The following is a 21,808-nucleotide window of genomic DNA, read 5'->3' on the forward strand; positions in this document are numbered from 1 at the left end:
TTTGCATCTCCCTCCCACTCTCCCTATCCCACCACTCTACGTAGACACAAAGCACAGAGCTGATCTCCCTGTGCTAGGCAGCTGCTTCCCACTAGCTATCTATTTTACATTTGGTAGTGTATATATGTCAATGCCACTCTCACTTCATCCCAGCTTACCCTTCCCTCCCCCACCAGTGTCCTCATAGTCCATTCTTTACCTCTGCATCTTTATTCCTGGCCTACCACTAGGTTCTTCAGACCTTTTTTTTTTTTTTTTTTTTTTTTAGATTCCATATATATGTGTTAGCATACAGTATATGTTTTTCTCTTTCTGACTTACTTCACTCTGTATGACAGTCTCTAGGTCCATCCACATCACTACAAAAAACTAAATTTCATTTCTTTTTATGGCTGAGTAATATTCCATTGTATATATGTGCCACATTTTTTTTATGCATTCATCTGTCAATGGACACTTAGGTTGCTTCCATGTCCTAGCTATTGTAAATAGAGCTGCAATGAATAATGTGGTACATGACTCTTTGAATTCTGGTTCTCTCAGTATATATGCACAGTAGTGGGATTGCTGGGTCGTATGCTAGTTCTATTTTTAGTTTTTTAAGGAACCTCCATACTGTTCTCCATAGTGACTGTATCAATTTATATTCCCACCAACAGCGTAAGAAGGTTCCCTTTTATCCGCACCCTTTCCAACATTTATTGTTTGTAGATTTTTTGATGATGGCCATTCTGACCATTGTGAGCTAATACCTCATTTTAGTTTTGATTCGTATTTCTCTAATGATTAGTGATTTTGAGCGTCCTTTCATATGTTTGTTGGCAATCTGTATATATTCTTTTGCAGAAATGTTTATTTAGGTCAATGCCCATTTTTGGATTGGATTTTTGTTTTTTGATATTGAGCTGCACGTATATTTTGGAGATTAATCCTTTGTCAGTTGCTTCATTTGCAAATATTTTCTTCCATTCTGAGGGTTGTCTTTTCATCTTGTTTATGGTTTCCTTTGCTGTGCAAAAGCTTTTAAGTTTCATTAGGTCCCATTTTTTAATTTTTGTTTTTATTTTCATTTCTCTAGGAGGTGGGTCAAAAAGGATCTTGCTGTGATTTATGTCATAGAGTGTTCTGCCTAGGTTTTCCTCTAAGAGTTTTAGAGTGTCTGGCCTTACATTTAGGTCTTTAATCCATTTTGAGTTTATTTTTCTGTATGGTGTTAGGGAGCGTTCTAATTTCATTCTTTTGCAAGAAGCTCTCCAGTTTTCCCTGGACCACTTGTTGAAGAGGCTGTCTTTTTTCCATTGTATATTATTGTCTCCTTTATCAAAAATAAGGTGACCATATGTGTGTGGGTTTATCTCTTGGCTTTCTATCCTGTTCTGTTGATCTTTATGTCTGTTTTTGTACCAGTGCCATACTGTCTTGATTACTGTAGCTTTGTAGTATAGTCTGAAGTCAGGGAGCCTGATTCCTCTAGCTCTGTTTTTCTTTCTCAAGATTGCTTTGCCTATTTGGGGTCTTTTGTTTTTCCATACCAATCGTGGAATTTTTTGTTCTACTTCTGTGAAAAATGCCATTGATAGTTTGATAAGGATTGCATTGAATCTGTAGATTGTTTTGGGTAGTATAGTCATTTTCACAATGTTGATTCTTGCAATCCAAGAACATGGTATATCTCTCCATTTGTTTGTATCATCTTTAATTTCTTTAATCAGTTTCTTATAGTTTTGTGCATACAGGTCTTTGTCTCCTTATGTAGGTTTATTCCTAAGTATCTTATTTTTTTGTTGAAATGGTAAATGGGAGTGTTTCCTTAATTTCTCTTTCAGATTTTTCATCATTAGTGTATAAGAATGCAAGAGATTTCTGTGCATTAATTTTGTATCCTGCTACCTTACCAAATTCATTGATTAGCTCTAGTAATTTTCTGGTAGCATCTTTAGGATTCTCTATGTAATAGTATAATGTCATCTGCAAACAGTGACAGCTTTAATTCTTCTTTTCTGATTTGGAGTCCTTTTATTTCTTTTTCTTCTCTGATTGCTGTGGCTAAAGCTTCCAAAACTATGTTGAATAATAGTGGTGAGAGTGGGCAACCTTGTCTTGTTCCAGATCTTTGTAGAAATGGTTTGTTTTTCACCATTGAGGACGATGTTGGCTGTAGGTTGGTCACATATTGCCTTTATTATGTTGAGGTATATTCCTTCTGTACCTACTTTCTCGAGGGATTTTTTAAAAATCATAAATGGGTGTTGAATTTTGTCAAAAGCTTTTTCTGCATCCACTGAGATGATCATATGGTTTTTATCCTTCAATTTGTTAATATGGTTTATCACATTTATTTGTGTATTTTGAAGAATCCTTGCATTCTTGGGATAAACCTCACTTGATCATGGTGTATGATCTTTTTAATGTACTGTTGGATTATGTTTGTTGGTACTTTCTTCAGGATTTTTGCATCTATGTTCATCAGTGATATTGACTTGTATTTTTCTTTCTTTGTGACATTGTTGTCTGGTTTTGGTATCAGGGTGATGGTGGCCTCATAGAATGAGTTTGGGAGTGTTCCTCCCTCTGCTCTATTTTGGAAGAGTTTCAGAAGGTTAGGTGTTAGCTCTTCTCTAAATGATTGATAGAATTCGTCTGTGAAGCCATCTGTACCTGGGCTTTTGTTTGTTGGAAGATTTTTAGTCACAGTCTCAATTTCAGTGCTTGTGATTCGTCTGTTTATATTTTCTATTTCTTCTTTGATCAGTCTCAGAAGGTTGTGCTTTCTAAGAATTCGTCCATTTCTTCCAGGTTGTCCATTTTATTGCCATATAGTAATGTAATGTTTATAGTAATTTTTTGTAGTAATCTCTCAAGATTCTTTGTATTTCTGCAATGTCAGTTGTTAACTTCTCCTTTTTCATTTTTAATTATATTGATTTGAGTGTTCTCCCTCTTTTTCTTGATGAGTCTGTCTAATGGTTTATCAATTTGTTTATCTGCTCAAAGAACCAGCTTTTATTTTTATTGATTTTTGTTATCGATTCCTTCATTTCTTTTTCATTTATTTCTGATCTGATCTTTATGATTTCTTTCCTTCTGCTAACTTTGAGTTTTTTTTGTTCTTTCTCTAATTGCTTAGGTGTAAGTTTAGGTTGTTTATTTGACATGTTTCTTGTTTTTTGAGATAGGATTGTATTGCTATAATCTTCCCTCTTAGAACTGCTTTTGATGCATCCCACAGATTTTGGGTCGTAGTGTTTTCATTGTCATTTTTTTCTAGGTATTTTTTGATTTCCTCTTTGATTTTTTCAGTAATCTCTTGGTTATTAAATAGTGTATTGTTTAGCCTCCATTTGTTTGTATTTTTTACAGTTTTTTTCCTATAATTGATATCTAGTCTCATAGCGTTGTGGTTGGAAAAGATACTTGATACAATTTCAGTTTTATTAAATTTACCAAGGCTTGATTTGTGACCCAAGATATGATCTATCCTGGAGAATGTTCCATGAGCACTTGAGAAGAAAGTGTATTCTATTGTTTTTGGGTGAAATGTCCTATAAATATCAATTAAGTCCATCTTGTTTAATGTATCCTTTAAAGCTTGTGTTTCCTTATTTATTTTCATTTTGGATGATCTGTCCATTGGTGAAAGTGAGGTGTTAAAGTCCCCTACTATGATTGTGCTACTGTCAATTTCCCCTTTTATGGCTGTTAACATTTGCCTTATGTATTGAGGTTCTCCTATGTTGGGTGCATAAATATTTACAATTGTTATATCTTCTTCTTGGATTGATCCCTTGATCATTATATAGTGTCCTTCTTTGTCTGCTGTAATAGTCTTTATTTTAAAGTCTATTTTGTCTGATATGAGAATTGCTACCCCAGCTTTCTTTTGATTTCCATTTTCGTGGAATATTTTTTTCCATCCCCTCACTTTCAGTCTGTATGTGTCCCTAGGTCTGAAGTGGGTCTCTTGTAGACAGCATATATATGGGTCTTGTTACTATATCCATTCAGCTAGTCTATGTCTTTTGGTTGGAGCATTTAATCCATTTACATTTAAGGTAATTATCGATATGTATGTTCCTATTACCATTTTCTTAATTGTTTTGGGTTTGTTATTGTAGGTCTTTTCCTTGTCTTGTGTTTCCTGCCTAGAGAAGTTCCTTTAGCATTTGTTGTAAAGATGGTTTGGTGGTGCTGAACTCTCTCAGCTTTTGCTCGTCTGTAAAGGTTTTAATTTCTCCATCAAATATGAATGAGATCCTTGCTGTGTAGAGTAATCTTGGTTGTAGGTTTTTCCCTTTCATCACTTTAAACATGTCCTGCCACTCCCTTCTGGCTTGCAGAGTTTCTGTTGAAAGATCAGCTGTTAACTTTATGGGGATTCCCTTGAATGTTATTTGTTGTTTTTCCCTTGTTGTTTTTAATATTTTTCTTTGTATTTAATATTTGATAGTTTGATTAATATGTGTCTTGACGTATTTCTCTTTGTATTTATCCTGTATGAGACTCTCTGTGCTTCCTTGACTTGATTAACTATTTCCTTTCCCATAGCAGGGAAGTTTTCAACTATAATCTCTTCAAATATTTTCTCAATCCTTTCTTTTTCTCTTCTTTTTCTGGAACCCCTATATTTCGAATGTTGGTGCATTTAATTTTGTCCCGGAGGTCTCTGAGACTGCCCTCAATTCTTTTCATTTTTTTTTCTTTATTCTGATCTGCAGTAGTTACTTCCACTATTTTATCTTCCAGGTCACTTATCTGTTCTTCTATGTCAGTTATTCTGCTTTTGATTCCTTGTAGAAAAATTTTAATTACATTTATTGTGTTGTCCATCGTTTGTTTGCTCTTTAGTTCTTCTAGATCCTTGTTAAAACTTTCTTGTATTTTATCCATTCTATTTCCAAGATTTTGGATCATGTTTACTATCATTATTCTGAATTCTTTTTTAGGTAGACTGCATATTTCCTCATTTGTTTGGTCTGGTGGGTTTTTACCTTGCTCCTTCATCTGCTGTGTATTTCTCTGTCTTTTCATTTTGCTTAACTTCCTGTGTTTGGGGTCTCCTTTTTGCAGGCTGCAGGCTCATAGTTCCCATTGTTTTTGGTGTCTGCCCCCAGTGGATAAGTTTGTTTCAGTGGGTTGTTTAGGCTTGCTGGTGGAAGAGACTGGTGCCTGTGTTCTGGTGGATGAGGCTAGATCTTGTCTTTCTGGTGGGCAGGACCACATCCGGTGGTGTGTTTTGTGGTGTCTGTGAAGTTATTATGATTTAAAGCAGCTTCTCTTCTAATGGGTGTGGTTGTGTTCCTGTCTTGCTAGTTGTTTGGCATGGTGTGTCCAGCACTGGAGCTTGCTGGTCATTGAGTAGAGCTGGGTCTTAGCATTGAGATGGAGATCTCTGGGAGAGCTCTTGACAATTGATATTACGTATGTCTTGGAGGTGTCTGGTGGACCAATGTCCTAACTTCATCTCTCCCACCTCAGTGGCTCAGGCCTGACACCCAGCCATAGCACCAAGACCCTGTTAGCCACATGGCTCAGAAGAAAAGGGAGAAAAAAAAAAAAAAAGAAAGAAAGAGAAAATAAAATAATGTTATTAATATAAAAAAAATTAAAATAAAAAAGTAATTAAAAAGGAAAGAAGAGAACAACCAAACCAATAAACACATCCACCAATGATAATGCATGCTAAAAACTATACTGAAAAAAAGAAAAAAATCCCGGACAGACAGAACCCTAGGAAAAATGGTAAAAGCAAAGCTACACAGACAAAATCACACAAAGAATCATCCACATACATGCTCACAAAAAGAGAAAAAGGAAAAAATATATCTATATCTATATATATATAAAAAGGAAGAGAGCAGCAACCAAATCAATAAATAAATCTACTAATGATAATAAGCTCTAAATACTATACAATGATAAACATAAAACCAGAAACAAATTAGATGCAGAAAGCAAACCCCAAGTCTATAGTTGCTCCCAAAGTCCACCACCTCAATTTTGTGATGATTCGTTGTCTTTTCAGGTATTCCAGAGATGCAGGGTACATCATGTTGATTGTGGAGGTTTAATCCATTGCTCCGGAGGCTGCACAGAGAACTTTCCCTTTTTCCTCTTTGTTTGCACATCTCCTGGGATTCAGCTTTGGATTTGTCCCCACCTCTGCATGTAGGTTGCCCTCTGGCATCTGTTCTTCTCTCAGACAGGAGGGAGTTAAAGGAGCGGCTGATTAGGGGGCTCTGGCTCACTCAGGCTGTGGGGAGGGAGGGGTATGGAATGCAGGCGAGCCTGCAGCAGCAGAGGTCAAAGAGATGTTGCACCAGCCTGAGGCACACCATGTGTTCTTTCGGGGAAGTTGTCCCTGGATCACGGGATCCTGGCGGTGGCGGTCTGCACAGGCTCCCAGGAGTGGAGGTGTGGATAGTGACCTGAACTTGCACACAGGCTTCTTGGTGGCTGCAGCAGCAGCCTTAGCATTTCATGCCCGTCTCTGGGGTCCGTGCTGATAGCTGCATCTCACGCCCATCTCTGGAGCTCCTTTAGTCAGTGCTCTGAATTCCCTCTCCTCGCGCACCCAGAAAGAGTGGTCTCTTGACTCTTAGGCAGCTCCAGAATTTTTCCTGGACTCCCTCTCGGCTATCTGTGGTGCACTAGCCCCCTTCAGGCTGTGTTCACTCAGCCAACCCTGGTCCTCTACCTGGGACCTGACCTCCAAAGCCCGAGCCTCAGATCCCAACCCCACCTGCCCCGGCAGGTGAGCAGACAAGCCTCTCAGGCTGGTGAGTCGGCACCTATCTTCTGTGCGGGAATCTCTCTGCTTTGCCCTCTGCACCCTGTTGCTGAGCTTCTTCCATGGCTCCAAAGCTTCCCACCCCCACCCCCGTCTACACCAGTGAAGGGGTTTTCCTAGTGTGTGGAAACTTTTCCTCCTTCACAGCTCTCTCCCAGAGGTGCAGGTCCCATCCCTATTCTTTTGTCTCTGTTTTTTCTTTTTTCTTTTGCCCTATCCAGGTAGGTGGGGAGTTTCTTGCCTTTTGGGAAGTCTGAGGTTTTCTGCCATCATTCACTAGGTGTTCTGTAGGAGTTGTTCCACATGTAGATGTATTTTTGATGAATTTGTGGGGAAGAAGATGATCTCCATGTCTTACTTCTCTGCTATCTTGAAGGTCCCCCACACCCCCGAGTTTATTTTACACTTACAGCACACCTCTGTTTGGACTAACTACATTGCAAGTGCTCAGTAACCACATTTGACTAGTGGTTACCATATTCCATATTGAACAACATAATGACAGATTATCTAGGTATAAAATTTTAGGTTGATAGATTCCCCCAGCCATTTGGGGATAAAATGCTGGCATATATTGATGCTAATATAAAATATGGTGTTAGTCTGATTGTCATTGCTTTGTAGGTGATTTGTGACTTTTTTTCTATTTTAGTTTTTAATATTTTTTTCCTTCAGCATTTAATACTTTCACTATAATGTTGCTGGAATTAATATTTCTATATTCTTCTGATGAATCTCTGTGCTGTTCAAAGTAAGAACCCATGTTTTATTAAACTTGGGGACAGTTTTCAACCATTTTTGTTGAATAAAACTTCTCTCCCTTTAATCAGTGTCTACTTCTAGAACTGGCATCACATAGATGTTTGATCTTGTTCTATTCTTCATGTGTTCTGATTGCTCTTTAATAATGTCCGTCTCTTTTTTTCTTTACTGTATTAGGAGTATTTCTTTAGTTCTTTCTTCTGGTTGACTTATTTTTCTCATCAGCCACATCTATCTAATCTGCTTACTGAAGATGCCCTGGAGTTTTCAATTTCAGTGACTAAGTTTTTAATTTCTAAAGCCCCATTAATTCTCTTTAAAATATGTCTTTCCAAAAATTCTGAACTATACTTTCATTATCGTTCTATTGTTTCTTCCATCTCCTTAATTCTTTTGCTTATTTTATAGCCTTTTTCAAACTGTCCTACTAGCTCTGATGCTCCAATTGATGTGTTTGCAGACCCACCCTCACTGTATTTCATTTTCTCATTGAACTTATTTTTGTTGTGAATTTATCTCTGGTAGGGTTTTTTGCCTCTATAATGGGTTGTGGAAGTGTCCATGTAGTGGGATTTTGGGTTTGCTTTAGCAAGTGTTCTAGGAGTTTCACTGGTTCAGAACTAGATTTGTATTCCTTTCTCAGCTTGGGGTTTCTTCATTATGTGGCTTAATTTAGGACTATGCATCCATCCATTTCTTAGAGTTGACTCATTTTTATTTATCCCTGGACCCAGGAGGACAAGTTTCCTTGCCCCCTTCTCAAGATTATGGGTGAAGTTTTATTGTCTTCTTTTAGAAGATAAAGTAGCTCTTATGGCTCTAGGTGTAGGGGCTTATACCTAGCTCCCCAACTCCTAGGTTTGACACCTCTCATGGGTTTCGAAACCCTAACCCCTAGAATTTGTCTGGGTTCAGTACCCATGGGAGCCATAGTCCATGAACTCCTCTTACTGTAGTCACTTAGCTTTGAGGTTCTTTATCTCTGGAATCTCAGGTTTTCCTTTTCTTGTTTTGTTTTCAAGCTGAGTTTTATAATTATTTGATAATCTTTTCCCACAATTTCTGTGTGTCACGGAAAGGGGATCCCCCTATGTTTTCTTAGTCTACCATAGAAGGCTTCCGTGTATCGCTTTTGTAATCTAAATAAAAGGTAAAAAAAGTCTTTCTTCCAATTTTTCCGCACACTTCATATTCCCTCTGGTAGTTTAAACAGTCTTTTCAATAAGCGTTGTTGAGACAAAAAGCTTTTATAACCATGTTATTAGGTTGTTTTGACAGGTCTAAAAAGAAAACAATTTGTAGGCTTTCTTTGTTAGAGTAGAAGAGAAAAAGAGACGACTATGGGGTGTAGAATCAGAGTCTAAATCTTATCCAGACTCTCCAACTCTGTGACAGTGAGCTTTGGGATGTAAGCTCCTGTGAGGGCAGACATTGCTGTCCTGATCCCAACGTAATACTCTGTTCCTAGCACAAAGGCAACAATAAATCCTTGTTGAATGGGTGAATAGGTAAATAACTTTAATCCTCTGAGCCTTGGTATCCTCATCTGTAAAATAAGAGTAACACTGCTAACATTATGTTGGTGGGTGAGCAGTTTAGAGGTGGTGTGTGTAAAGTGCCAGGCACATCATATATGCTAAAAACACTATATGTGGTTCTAGAAAAGGGAGGACTATGGTTTGATTCGGAATGATCCATAAGAATTATGAGAGATTTTATAACTAGACTTTTTTGTGTTATAGAATATGCTTTGTGAATTTCCCAGTCATTCAGATAGTTTTGTTCATTCTGCATAGCTTCTAATTTATCTACACCTTTTGGCTAAGGAGTCTGTCAAAATGGAATGTAGTTCTCATGGCCCAGTGCACAGGGCTCTTATCTCCCTGTCCTTCATGTAATGCCCTTTCACATACTCCTTCCCTCACAATTAGTGCTTGTTTTTCTTGTCATTCTTTCACTCTGTAAGGCAACACCTAGCTTGCTGTCTGTCATCTTTAGCTTTCCTTCAGCATCCTCTGAATGCTGTATAAAGGTCAATTTGGAATAAAATCTTACCCTCCCTCCTTCACTCCCTCCCTTTTTCCTATAACTATATTGTCTCTGCAATTTGAGGTCATTGCTGAAATATTTTTTATCCTTCACTGGCTTCCAAATGGCTCAAACTCTGTTATTTGCCTTCCTTTTTTAAAAGAATATAATTTTGGATCTACATGTAATTTGAACATCTTTGATGAGGGAGATTTATCTGGTCTAGGCTTTTTTTTTTTTTAATCTATGTGCTGGTTTTCAACTTTTGAACAATCCAACTGCCCTTTCACTGTCTACCATATGTCCACACCTGTGCCAGGTACAGTGGGGGCAAACAACAAAGTAAAAGTTTCAATTTCTGACTTTGAGAAGAGTATGGTTTTATTGGGGAACACATGATGGGTGGCATTATAGGACAGTATCAAATGATGTGTAATAAAGTGGGATATTAGTGGCACATGAATTCAGAGATAAGAGAGATCTTTGGGGCTGGAGTCATCTAGAGTTTCATGAACTTCTTCATATAGAAGTTCTTCAACGGGGCTTTGAAGGAGAGGGAAGATTTGAACAGGCAGGAGGAAGTTACAGATGTGGGGCACAGGTAGCCTCAAGCATGGTATCCCTGTGGCATAGAGAGGACACTTGTTATTACAGAGGGTTGTTATGGTGGGTGGATTATAGAAGGCCTTTTATAAGATGAGAGGCACTCTTCCCAGAAGAAATCATGTAAAGAAACATTGCAGAAGAAATACCTATGTGCCAGTTTGGATCACTTTTGGTTTTCTAAGTCTTTTATACCATCCCCAACCCACATAAACTTCACGCCCACACTGGTTGCTTTGGACTGGCCAGTGTCAGTTAGAGAGAATTCTTCCTCTCCATCCCAAACTGCTCAGTATCCACACATTAAATAGATGCTTTTAATAATGGAGTTTCTGGAAGTGTTTACACCCTCTCCTTTAGCTTGTTCTGGCTACACCTGCTGATTACACAGCAATGACAACTGTCCTGAGGAGGCCTCATAGCCCTATGCTGGATTCTGTGTCTCTGGAACCAATTGTGATGGTGGGATCAATTTGAGACTCTTGTCATTTGGACTACAGAAAAACTTCTGACATGGTACAGAAACTGTGTGATCCATGGCATCCCCCATGAACCAAGCTCTGACATGCCCTGGCAGCTCAAGGGTTTGCTGTCCATGGTCACATGGGCTACTTGAGTCCTAGGAGTGACCAAGTGCAAGCCAGCCATTGGTGAAGAGTAGAACAGTGAAGAAAGATGTGCTCCTTTTCAGTAATAGCTGATTATAAGAAATATAGTTATCAGCTCCTTAGATACTTTCTTGCTCTTACTGTTATCACTTCCTTGATCCTTCCTCCCCTTCATTCTTAAGAGGGACAAATTCAAGTGTTACTTGCTTTTAAGAACTGCTAAAGCATAAAGAATAGTTCTTACCTCTCAATATAGAGATATCCCAAGTGATTTTCATGAGCAAATGTGTCAGTTTAGGTAAGAACAGGCTAAGATGAATCAGGAATATTTTACTTTTGGAATGAGTTTGACTTGCTGGGTTTTACTAAACTGCTATATTATCTGCAGGAGGAAGCAATGCTTCACCCAGACCAAGACTCTATGGGATATGAAGGTGCTCAAAGAGCTTTCATAAAGTCCTTTGGTTTTCTGTCATTATAATGTTTTTTTTTTTTTTTAAATAAATTTATTCATTTTATTTATTTATTTTTGGCTGCATTGGGTTTTCGTTGCTGCGCGCGGGCTTTCTCTAGTTGTGGCGAGTGGGGGCTGCTCTTCTTTGCGGTGCGCGGGCTTCTCATTGCGGTGGCTTCTCTTGTGGCAGAGCATGGGCTCTAGGTGCGTGGGCTTCAGTAGTTGTGGCGCACGGGCTTAGTTGTTCCACGGCATGTGGGATCTTCCCAGACCAGGGCTCGAACCCGTGTCCCCTGCATTGGCAGGCGGATTCTTAACCACTGTGCCACCAGGGAAGCCCTCATTATAATGTTTTAAGAGAACTGACATTGAGAGCAGGGAGTAGTGTGCTGAGATGAAGTTACTCTTGTTTGAGCTGGAGGCCTTAGAAAAGGGGCTACCCTCTGTTTAACTTGAGTAGTCTACATGGTGTGATACAGGTTATTCATACCCACACACTTGACCTGACCTTGTCCTGGTAACCAGCAAAACAGAGTGATACTCAGCTTCAAGAGATACTGGAAAGATGACTCAACATAAATCATTCAATTAATGAATTAACAACAGCTGCAGCAATAATGATAAGGGACTTGTGGCTTCTCCAGACTTCCTGAACTTTGTATTATATATGCCATCAGAACTCCTTTGTTTTTCTCTGCCCACTCTGATAGCATAAATGGTGTAGTCAGTAGCCAACATCAGACTCATGCTGTGATCTAAATCTAGACGCCGGCTGATTCCATTACTCCTTACTTGACTGCAAGTGATTGCGAGTGGAAAAACAATTGTGTCCATGTAAAAGCTGACCAATGACTAGGTGCCAGGGGCCATATTTGAGGGCCACACCCCTCCTCCAAATTATGCACAAGTTGTGAATTGGCTACAGGCAATGAATCTTCCAGGACTACAGGAAGCTCACCACTGGAGTACCACCTCTGAGTTTCCAGTCATGGACGTGCTCTGGGACTGGATCCCTGACCATTGATGACAGTGCAGTCGCAGCATAAAAATGGGGGTGCTTAGGAGACCCAGAGATGCTACCTGTACTGTTGTACCTTGAATCTTAGCTACTTGTGACCAGCAGCAAATCTCAGGGGCAGCAGTTTGCCTTTTGATTGGAAGTAAAGTTAATCCTTTTTGTGCAAAAGATGGTTGTGATGGTTACTAATGCTTTAGGAAAATCCTTAAGAAGAAAAATAAGCCCACAAGGTCTGGAAGGGAGAAAGTTGAATATTAAGATTTGAACTTAATTCCTTAGAAACTGAGCAGGAATTAAGGAGAGATGACCTTTTGCTTTCTTTTTTTTAAAATTGCTCTTGGTGTTTGTTTTGTTTCAGTTTTGGTTTCATTCTAAATAAAGATGACTCTAGGGATCATTACCATGTATTTGAGTGACACTGTTTTCTGGTTCTGTATTCCTGAGTACAGAGCCTACCTGACTGCAGTCCTCTGATTTGGGAATAGACTTAAATGGTATTTCTTTTTCAACCAAGTCCACCTCTTCTCATCTCCTGGGTCCTGATTACGCTTAAGACTGGTTAGGGGGAATGAATTTAAAAACTCTTTGGATAATACTGTGTTGATCAGAAGACAAATCTGTTTTTGTTGGAGGAAGGAAATATACCAAAAGAATCAAATGTAGCTGGTTAAAGGGCTTGTGGAGGTTTGATCACACAGTTCTGTATGCTTCACTTATTTACTTACTGAGCATGCATTGGTCTAGGTACTAGCTGCAGGTGCTTGGGATCCATCTGAGCAAAGACTTGAAGGAGGAGAGGGCGTTATCCAGTGAAAAATCTGGACAAAGTGTTTCGAGCAGAAGAAACAGCTAGTGAGAAACCTCAAGGCTAGAGAATGCCTAACACGTTCCAGGGATCACCAAGAGGCTGGCGTGGCTGGAGTTGGTACACAAGGGGCATGTGAAGTCCAGAGGCAGTGAGGGGCACCAAATCACACAGAGTCTTGTAGGCCACTGAATGTCTTCAGTTTACTCTGGGGGAAGTAGGAGCCATGCCGTGTTCTGAGCAGAGAAGTGATAACATCTGACTTACATTTTAAAGGGATTAGTTCGGCTGCTCTGTTACAAAAAGACTGTTATGGGGCAAAAGAAGCAGGAGAACCAGTTAGAAAGCTATAGCAGTAATCTGAGCCAGGGTGGCAGCAGGGAGGCAATGGGAAGTGGCAGATTCTAGGCATATCCTGACGGTAGAACTAGCTTGGTTTCCTGATGGATTGGGTATGGGAAAAAGAGAGAAGAGAGTGACTATGTTTTTTGGCCTCACCGCCTGGAGTATGGAGCTGGCATCATTAAGAGAGGGGAAACTGAGACGAAATTAGGCTTTGGGGGAAAAGGATCAGGAATTTGGTTTTGGACATGTTGTGTATGAGGTATCTATTAGACATGAAGATGAACACCTGATTTGTAGGAGTTGGGTATGACTCTGGAGCTTGGGTGAGAGGCTGGGCTAGAGATATAAGTGTGAGAGTCATAAGCAAATGATGGTATTAAATCCTTGGAACCAGCTTGCATGGAGAAGACACAGGGGCCAAGGACTGAGCCATGGGTCACTCCAACATTGAATGTTGGAAAAGGAGGAAGAGGAAGAAGTTGTGAAGGAGAATGAGACAGTACTGCTAGGAAGATAGGGAAGTAGGAGGAAAACTAAGCGTGGTGTCCCAGAAGCTATATGAAGGAGAGAGTACTGCAGATACAAGAGGAGGACTGAGGGTAGAATCAGACAGCCGACATAGGCATCGATTTGTTCAGTTTTGTGTAAAGGAGAGCAAAGAAACAGGTTGACAGTCAGTAGAGGAGGAAGTTGGGTCAAGAAAAGGATTTTTTAAAGAAGAGAGAAAGAACTACAAGTTTGCATGTCAGTGACAATGATCCAATAAAGAGAAATTGTTGATGCAGAGGAGAGACAGGAAAGAATCGCTGCCATGCTTTGAGTGTCCTGCTGGCTGGAATGTGGATTAGATGCTGAGAGATCTAGCAGCCATCTTGGGCCATGAGGTGTCAGAAGGAGCCTGGATTCCTAATCATCATAGATCTGCCATATAAGCTCTGGGCTGCCTATTTCTGGACCAACATTTTACATTTATGAGAAATAAACCTCTTTTCTTCCAACATGTCCTTAAGAAAAATTTCAAATATATAGAACACTTGAAAGAATTGTATAGTAAATATCTAGCACCTACTTTCTATAATTAACATTTTTCTATACTTGTTCTACCACTTATCTATCTATCCATCCCTCTATCTATCCACTGATCCATCTTATTTTTGGCACATTCCAAACTAACTATCAGACATCAATACATTCCACCCCTATATACCCCTAAACATCGTGTACCACTACCCAGAGTTTAATATCTGTTTACAGTTCTTATTTTTCTTGAGATAAAATTTACATGAAATGATATACTCAGATTTCACTGTAATATTTGATTTTGACAGATGTATACACCTGTATGAAACAAATGCTCATCAACATATAGAAAAATATCATTACCCCAGAAAGTTTCCTCATGCCCTTACACAATAAACCCTTGCCTCCACTGCCCTCCTCAGAGGCAGCTATTGTTTTTTAATCATATATTAATTTTCCCTGTTTTAAAACATCAGATAAATGGAATCATGTTGTAGGTATTCTCTTGTGTAGGACTGTTTTTCATGTGAAAAAATGTTTTCAGAGTAAGCCATGTTGTTGCATTTACCAGTAGTTCAGTCTTTTCTTTGGTGAGCAATATTCTATTGGATGAATATATTAAAGTTTGTTTATCCATTCTCTGGATGGACACCTGGTCAAATTGCAGTTTTTGCCAACTATGAACAAACCTATTATGAACATTCTTTACAATTTATGGACATGTGTTTTCATTTTCTTGCATGGAATTTTGGGATCATAGAATAAGTATAAGCTTAGTTTTATAAGAAATTATCAGACCTTTTTTCAGAGTATTGCACTATTTTACATTCCTACCAACAATGTATGCAGGTTCCAATTGCTCCACAACTTTTTAAAAATTTTAATTTCTAATTTAATTTAATTTTTTTCTCCACATCTTTACCAACATTTGGTTTTATCAGTCTTTTAAAATTTTACCTACTCTAGTGAGTGTATAGCAGTATCTCACTGTGGTTTAATTTGCACTTCCCTGATAGCTAATGATGTCAAGCATCTTTTTATATGCTTATCAGCCATACATGTGTCTTCCTTTGTGAAGTAGTTGTTCACATATTTTTCCCATTTATTTGGTGGCTTGACTTACTGAGTTTGTATTGAGTTGTTGCATTTGTCAAATATTTGTTTTGTAAATATTTGTCTATCTATGGATTGTCCATAAATTTTCTTATGTCTTTTGATATTAAAAGTTATTGATAAAGTCTAATTTATCAAATTTTTCTCATTTATGGTTACTGCTCACTGTGTCCCATCTAAAAAACTTTTGTCTACCCACAGGTTGCAAAGATATTCTAAGTTTTTCAAGAAGCTTTATAATTTTAGTTTTTACAATTAGGTTTATGATGCATCTTGAATTAGTATTTGGGTATGATATGAGGTAGGGAGTCAAGATTCATTGTTTTTCATATGAATATTTAGTTGTTTTACCCCCATTAGTTGAAAATGGTGTATTACTTCACTTATTTACTTTTAAATTTCTCTCAGAAATGTTTTATAATTTTCAATATAGAGGTCTTCTGTGTCTTTTTATTTTATATTATAGTTCATTTACAATGTTGTATTAGTTTCAGGTGTATGGCAAAGTGATTTAGTTATCCATATACATATATCTATTCTTTTTCAGATTCTTTTCCCATATAGCTTATTACAGATTACTGAATAGAGTTCCCTGTGTTATACAGCAGGTCCTTGTTGATTATCTATTTTATATAGAGTAGTTTGTATATGTTAACCCCAAATTGCTAACTTATCCCTCCCCCCACCTTTCCCCTTTGGTAACCATAGCTTTGTTTTCAAGCTCTGTGAGTCTCTTTCTGTTATGTAAATAAGTTCATTTGTGTCATTTTTAAAGATTCTACATATAAGTGATATCAAATGATATTTGTCTTTCACTGTCCGGCTTACTTCACTTAGTATGATAATCTCTAGGTCCATCCATGTTGCTGCAAATGGCATTATTTCATTCTTTTTTATGGCTGAGTAATAGTCCATTGTATATATGCACCACATTTTCTTTATCCATTTTTCTGTTGATGGACATTTAGGTTGCTTCCATGTCCTGGCTATTGTACTTAGTGCTGCAATGAACATTGGGCATGTATCTTTTCAAATTATGGTTTTCTCTGGATATATGCACAGGAGTGGGATTTTTGGATCATATGGTAGTTCTATTTTTAGCATTTTAATGAACCTTCATACTGTTCTCCATAATGGTTATACCAATTTATAGTGTAGGAGGGTTCCCTTTTCTCCACACCCTCTCCAGCATTTGTTGTTAGCAGATATTTGATGATGGCCATTCTGACTGGTGTGAGGTAATACCTCGCTGGAGTTTTGATTTTCATTTCTCTAATAATTAACGATGTTGAGCATCTTTTCATGTACTTTTTGGCCATCTGTATGTCTTCTTTGGAGAAATGTCTACTTAGGTCTTCATACATTTTTTGATTGGGTTGTCGGAGCTACATGAGCTATTTGTAAATTTTGGAGGTTAATTCCTAGTTGGTAGCTTCGTTTGCAAATACTTTCTCCCATTCTGTGGGTTGTCTTTTCATTTTGTTTATGGTTTCCTTTACTGTGCAAAAGTTTTTAAGTTTAATTAGGTCCCATTTGTTTATTTTTGTTTTTATTTCCATTACTCTAGGAGGTGGATCCAAAAATATATTGTTTCAATTTATGTCAAAGTGTGTTCTGCCTATTTTTTCCTCAAAGAGTTTTATAGGATCTGGTCTTACATTCAGGTCTTTAATCTATTTTGAGTTTATTTTTTGTGTATGGTGTTAGAGAATGTTCTAATTTCATTCTTTTACATGTAGCTGTCCACTTTTCCCAGCACCACTTATTGAAGAGACTGTCTTTTCTCCATTGTATATTCTTGCCTTCTTTGTTGTAGATTAATTGACCATAGGTGCATGTGCTTATTTCTGGGCTTTCTATCTTTTTCCATTGATCTATAAGTCTGTGTTTGTGCCAGTCCCATACTGTTTTCATTACTTTAACTTTGTAGTATTTTTTAAAGTCTGGGAGTCTGATTCCTCCAGCTCCATTTTTCTTAAGATTGCTTTGGCAATTTGAGGTCTTTTGCGTTTCTATACAAATTGTAAAATTTTTTGTTCTAGTTCTGTGAAAATTGCCATTGGTAATTTGATAGGGATTGCATTGAATCTGTAGATTGCTTTGTGTAGTATAGTCATTTTGATAATATTAATTCTTCCAATCCAAAACATGGTATATCTCTCCATCTGTTTGAGTCATCTTTGATTTCTTTACCAGTATCTTATAGTTTTCAGAGTACAGGTCTTTTGCCTCCTTAGGTAGGTTTATTCCTAGGTATTTATTTCTTTTTGATGTGATGGTAAATGGGATTGTTTCCTTAATTTCTCTTTCTGATCTTTTATTGTTAGTGTATAGAAATACAAGAGATTTCTGTGTATTAATTTGGTATCTTACAACCGTACCAAATTCATTGATGAGCTCTAATAGTTTTCTGGTAGCATCTTTAAGATTTTCTATGTATAGTATCATGTCTTCTGCAAACAGTGACAGTTTTACTTCTTTTCCAAATTTGTATTCCCTTTATTTCTTTCTGTTCTGATTACCATGGCTAGGACTTTCTAAACTATGTTGAATGAAAGTGACGAGATTGGACATCCTTGTCCTATTCCTGATCTTAGAGGAAATGCTTTCAGCTTTTCACTGTTGAGTATGATGCTAGCTGTAGGTTTGTCATACATGGCCTTTATTATGCTGAGGTAGATTCCCTGTATTCTCACTTTCTGGAGAGTTTTTATCATAAATTGGTGTTGAATTTTGTCAAAAGCATTTTATGCATCTATTGATGATCACATAGTTTTAATTCAATTTGTTAATGTCGTGTTTAACACTGATTGATTTGTGGATATTGAAAAATCCTTGCATCCCTGGGATTAAATCCCACTTGATCATGGTGTTTGATCCTTTTAATGTATTGTTGGATTCAGATCGCTAGTATTTTGTTGAGGATTTTTTCATCTATATTCATCAGACATATTGGATTGTAATTTTCTTTTTTGTGGTATCTTTGTTTTTTGTATCAGGGTGATGGTGGCCTCATAGAATGAGTTTGGCAGTGTTTCCTTCCTCTGCAATTTTTTGGAATAGTTTCAGAAGGATAGGTGTTAAGTCTTTTCTAAATGTTTGATAGAATTCACCTGTGAAGACTTCTGGTCCTGGACTTCTGTGTGGAAGTTTTTAAATCACAGTTTCAATTTCAGTACTTGTGATTTGTCTGTTCATACTTTTTATTTCATCCTGGTTCAGTCTTGTAAGATTGTACCTTTCTAAGAATTTGTCCATTTCTTCTAGGTTGTCCATTTTATTGGCATATAGTTGCTTGTAGTAGTGTCTTATGATCCTTTGTATTTCAGTGGTGTCAGTTGTAACTTCTTTTTCATTTCTAATTTTATTGCTTTGAACCCTCTTCCCTTTTTTCTTGATGAGTCCAGCTACAGGTTCAGCAATTTCATTTATCTTCTCAAAGAACCAGCTTTTAGTTTCATTGGTTTTTCCTATTGCTCTCTTTGTCTCTATTTCATTTATTTCTTCTCTTATTTCATGCTTTCTTTCTATCTACTAAGTTTGTATTTTGTTTGTTTTTCTTTCTCTAGTTGCTTTAGTGTAAGTTTAGGTTGTTTGAGATTTTTCTTATTTCCTGAGGTAAGGTTGCATTGCTATAAACTTCCCTCTTAGAATTGCCTTTGCTTCATCCCATAGGTTTTGGATCATCATGTTTTCATTTCCACTTGTCTGTAGGTATTTTTTTTTAATTTCCTGTTTGATTTCTTCAGTGATTCATTGGTTGTGTAGTGACATATTGTTTAGCTGCCATGTGTTTGTGTGTGTTTTTTTTTTTTTTTACAGTTTTTAAAATTGTAGTTGACTTCTAATCTCATAGTGCTCTAGTCAGAAAAGATGCTTGATATGATTTCAATTTCTTAAATTTACTGAGGCTTGATTTGTGGCCCAGCATGTGATCTGTCCTGGAGAATGTTCCCTGTGCACTTGAGAAGAATGTGTATTCTGCTGCTTTTGGATGGAATGTTATATAAATACAATTAAGTCCACCTGATCTAATATGTCATTTACGGCCTGTGTTTCCTTATTGATTTTCTGCCAGGATGATCTGTCCATTGATGAAAGTGGGGTGTTAAAGACCCCCACTATTATTGTGTTACTGTCGATTTCCCCTTTTATGTCTGTTAGCAGTGCCTTATATACTGAGGTGCTCCTACATTGGGTGCAAATATATTTACCATTGGTATATCTTCTTCTTGGATTGTTCCCTTGATCATTTTGTAGTGTGCTTCTTTGTCCCTTGTAACAGTCTTTATTTTAAAGTCTATTTTGTCTGATATAAGTATTGCTACTCCAGCTTTCTTTTGATTTCCATTTGCATGGAATATCTTTTTCCAACCCCTCACTTTTAGCATGTATGTGTCCCTAGGTCTGAAGTGGTCTCTTGTAGACAGCATATATAGAGGTCTTATTTTTGTATCCCTTCAGCTAGTCTATGTCTTTTGGTTGGAGCATTTAATCCATTTACATTTAAGGTAATTATTGATATGTATATTCTTATTGCCATCTTTTTAATTGTTTTGGATTTGTTTTTGTAGGTCTTTTTTCTTCCCTTCCTCTTGTGTTCTCTTGTGATTTGATGACTATCTTTAGTGTTGTATTTTGATTGCTTTTTCTTTTTTGTGTGTGTATTGTAGTTTTTTGTTTTGCAGCTACCATGAGGTTTTGATATAGCAGCCTATGTACATACAAGAATGTTTTAAGTTGCTGGTCTCTTAACTTCAAATGCATTTCATTATCCTGCATTTGTACTCTCCTCTTCTCTTGATTGCTGGTTTTGATATCATATTTGTGTGAGGATGATTTCCTACCTTTACTGTATGTTTGCCTTTACCAGTGAGCTTTCCCATTTGTAATTTTCTTATTTCTAGTTGTGGCCTTTTCTTTTCCATCTAGAGAAGTTCCTTTAGCATTTGGTGTAAAGCTGGCTTTGTGGTGCTGAATTCTCTTAGCTTTTGTTTGTCTGTAAAGTTTTTGATTTCTCCAAATCTGAATGAGAGCCTTGCTGGGTAGAGTATTCTTGGTTATAGTTTTTCCCTTTCATCACTTTAAGTATATCATGCCATTCCCTTCTGTCCTGCAGAGTTTCTGCTGAAAAATCAGCTGATAACGTTATGGGTTTTCCCTTGTATGTTATTTGTTGCTTTTCCCTTGTTGCTTTTAATATTTTCTCTTTGTTTTTAATCTTTGTCAATTTGATATGTGTCTTGGCATGTTCCTCCTTGGGTTTATCCTATATGGGACTCTCTGTGATTCCTGAAATTGAGTCAGTGTTTCCTTTCCCATGTTAAGGAAGTTTTTGGCTATTATCTCTTCAAATATTTTCTCAGCCCCTTTCTCTCATGACCTTCTGGGTCCCCTATAATGAGAATGGTGGTTTATTTAATGCTGTCCCAGGGGTCTCTGGACTGTCCTCATTTCTTTTCATTCTTTTTTCTTTATTCTGTTCTGCAGCAGTGACTTCCACCAATCTGCCTTCCAGCTCACTTATTTTTTCTTCTGCCTCATTTATTCGGCTATTGATTCCTTCTAGTATATTTTTAATTTCAGTTATTGTTCATCTGTTTGTTTATTCTTGAAAGCTTCTAGCTCTTTATTAAACATTTCTTGTATCCTCTCGGTCTGTGCCTCCATTCTTTTCCAAGATCTTAGATCATCTTTACTATCATTATTCTGAATTACTTTTCAGGTAGATTGCCTATCTCCACTTCACTTAGTTGTTCTTTTGTGGTTTTATCTTGTTTCTTCATCTGGAACATATTTCTCTGCCATCTCATTCTTCTAACTTTCTGTGTTTTGTGGTCTCCATTCCTCAGGCTGCAGAATTGTAATTCTTTGTCCTAGTGTCTACCCCCTGGTGGGTGAGTTTGGTCCAGGGGCTTGTGAGTGGAGGTAGGTCTTGTCTCTCTGGTGGGCAGGGCCATGTCAGTGGGTGTGTTTATAGGCGGCTGTTGGCTCAGGATGAATTTAAGAAGCCTGTCCGCTGATGGGTCCCACCCATCAGGTCCCAGGGTGGGATGTGTTCCCACCCTGTTGGTTGTTTGGCTTGGGGCATCCCAGCAATGGAGCCTGCAAGCTGTTGGGTGGGTCCATGCCTCGGTGCCCAAGTGGCAACCTCCAGGAGAGCTCATGCTGATGAGTATTCCCTGGGGCATCTGCCACCAGTGTCCTTGCCCCCACGGTGAGCCACAGCCCACCCCTGCCAACTCCCGAGACCCTCCAAGATCGA

General features: G+C 37.8%; 1 long non-coding RNA gene across 1 annotated transcript in view; it reads left to right on the forward strand.

Annotated features, from left to right (window-relative positions):
- The window catches only part of LOC309654686, a 1,153,334-nt gene that overhangs the window by 444,633 nt on the left and 686,893 nt on the right, over positions 1–21,808 (forward strand). The gene's annotated exons all lie outside the window — the stretch shown is intronic.

Source organism: Balaenoptera physalus, assembly GCF_965194825.1.
Source record: "Balaenoptera physalus genome assembly, chromosome: 2".
NCBI lineage: Eukaryota > Metazoa > Chordata > Mammalia > Artiodactyla > Balaenopteridae > Balaenoptera > Balaenoptera physalus.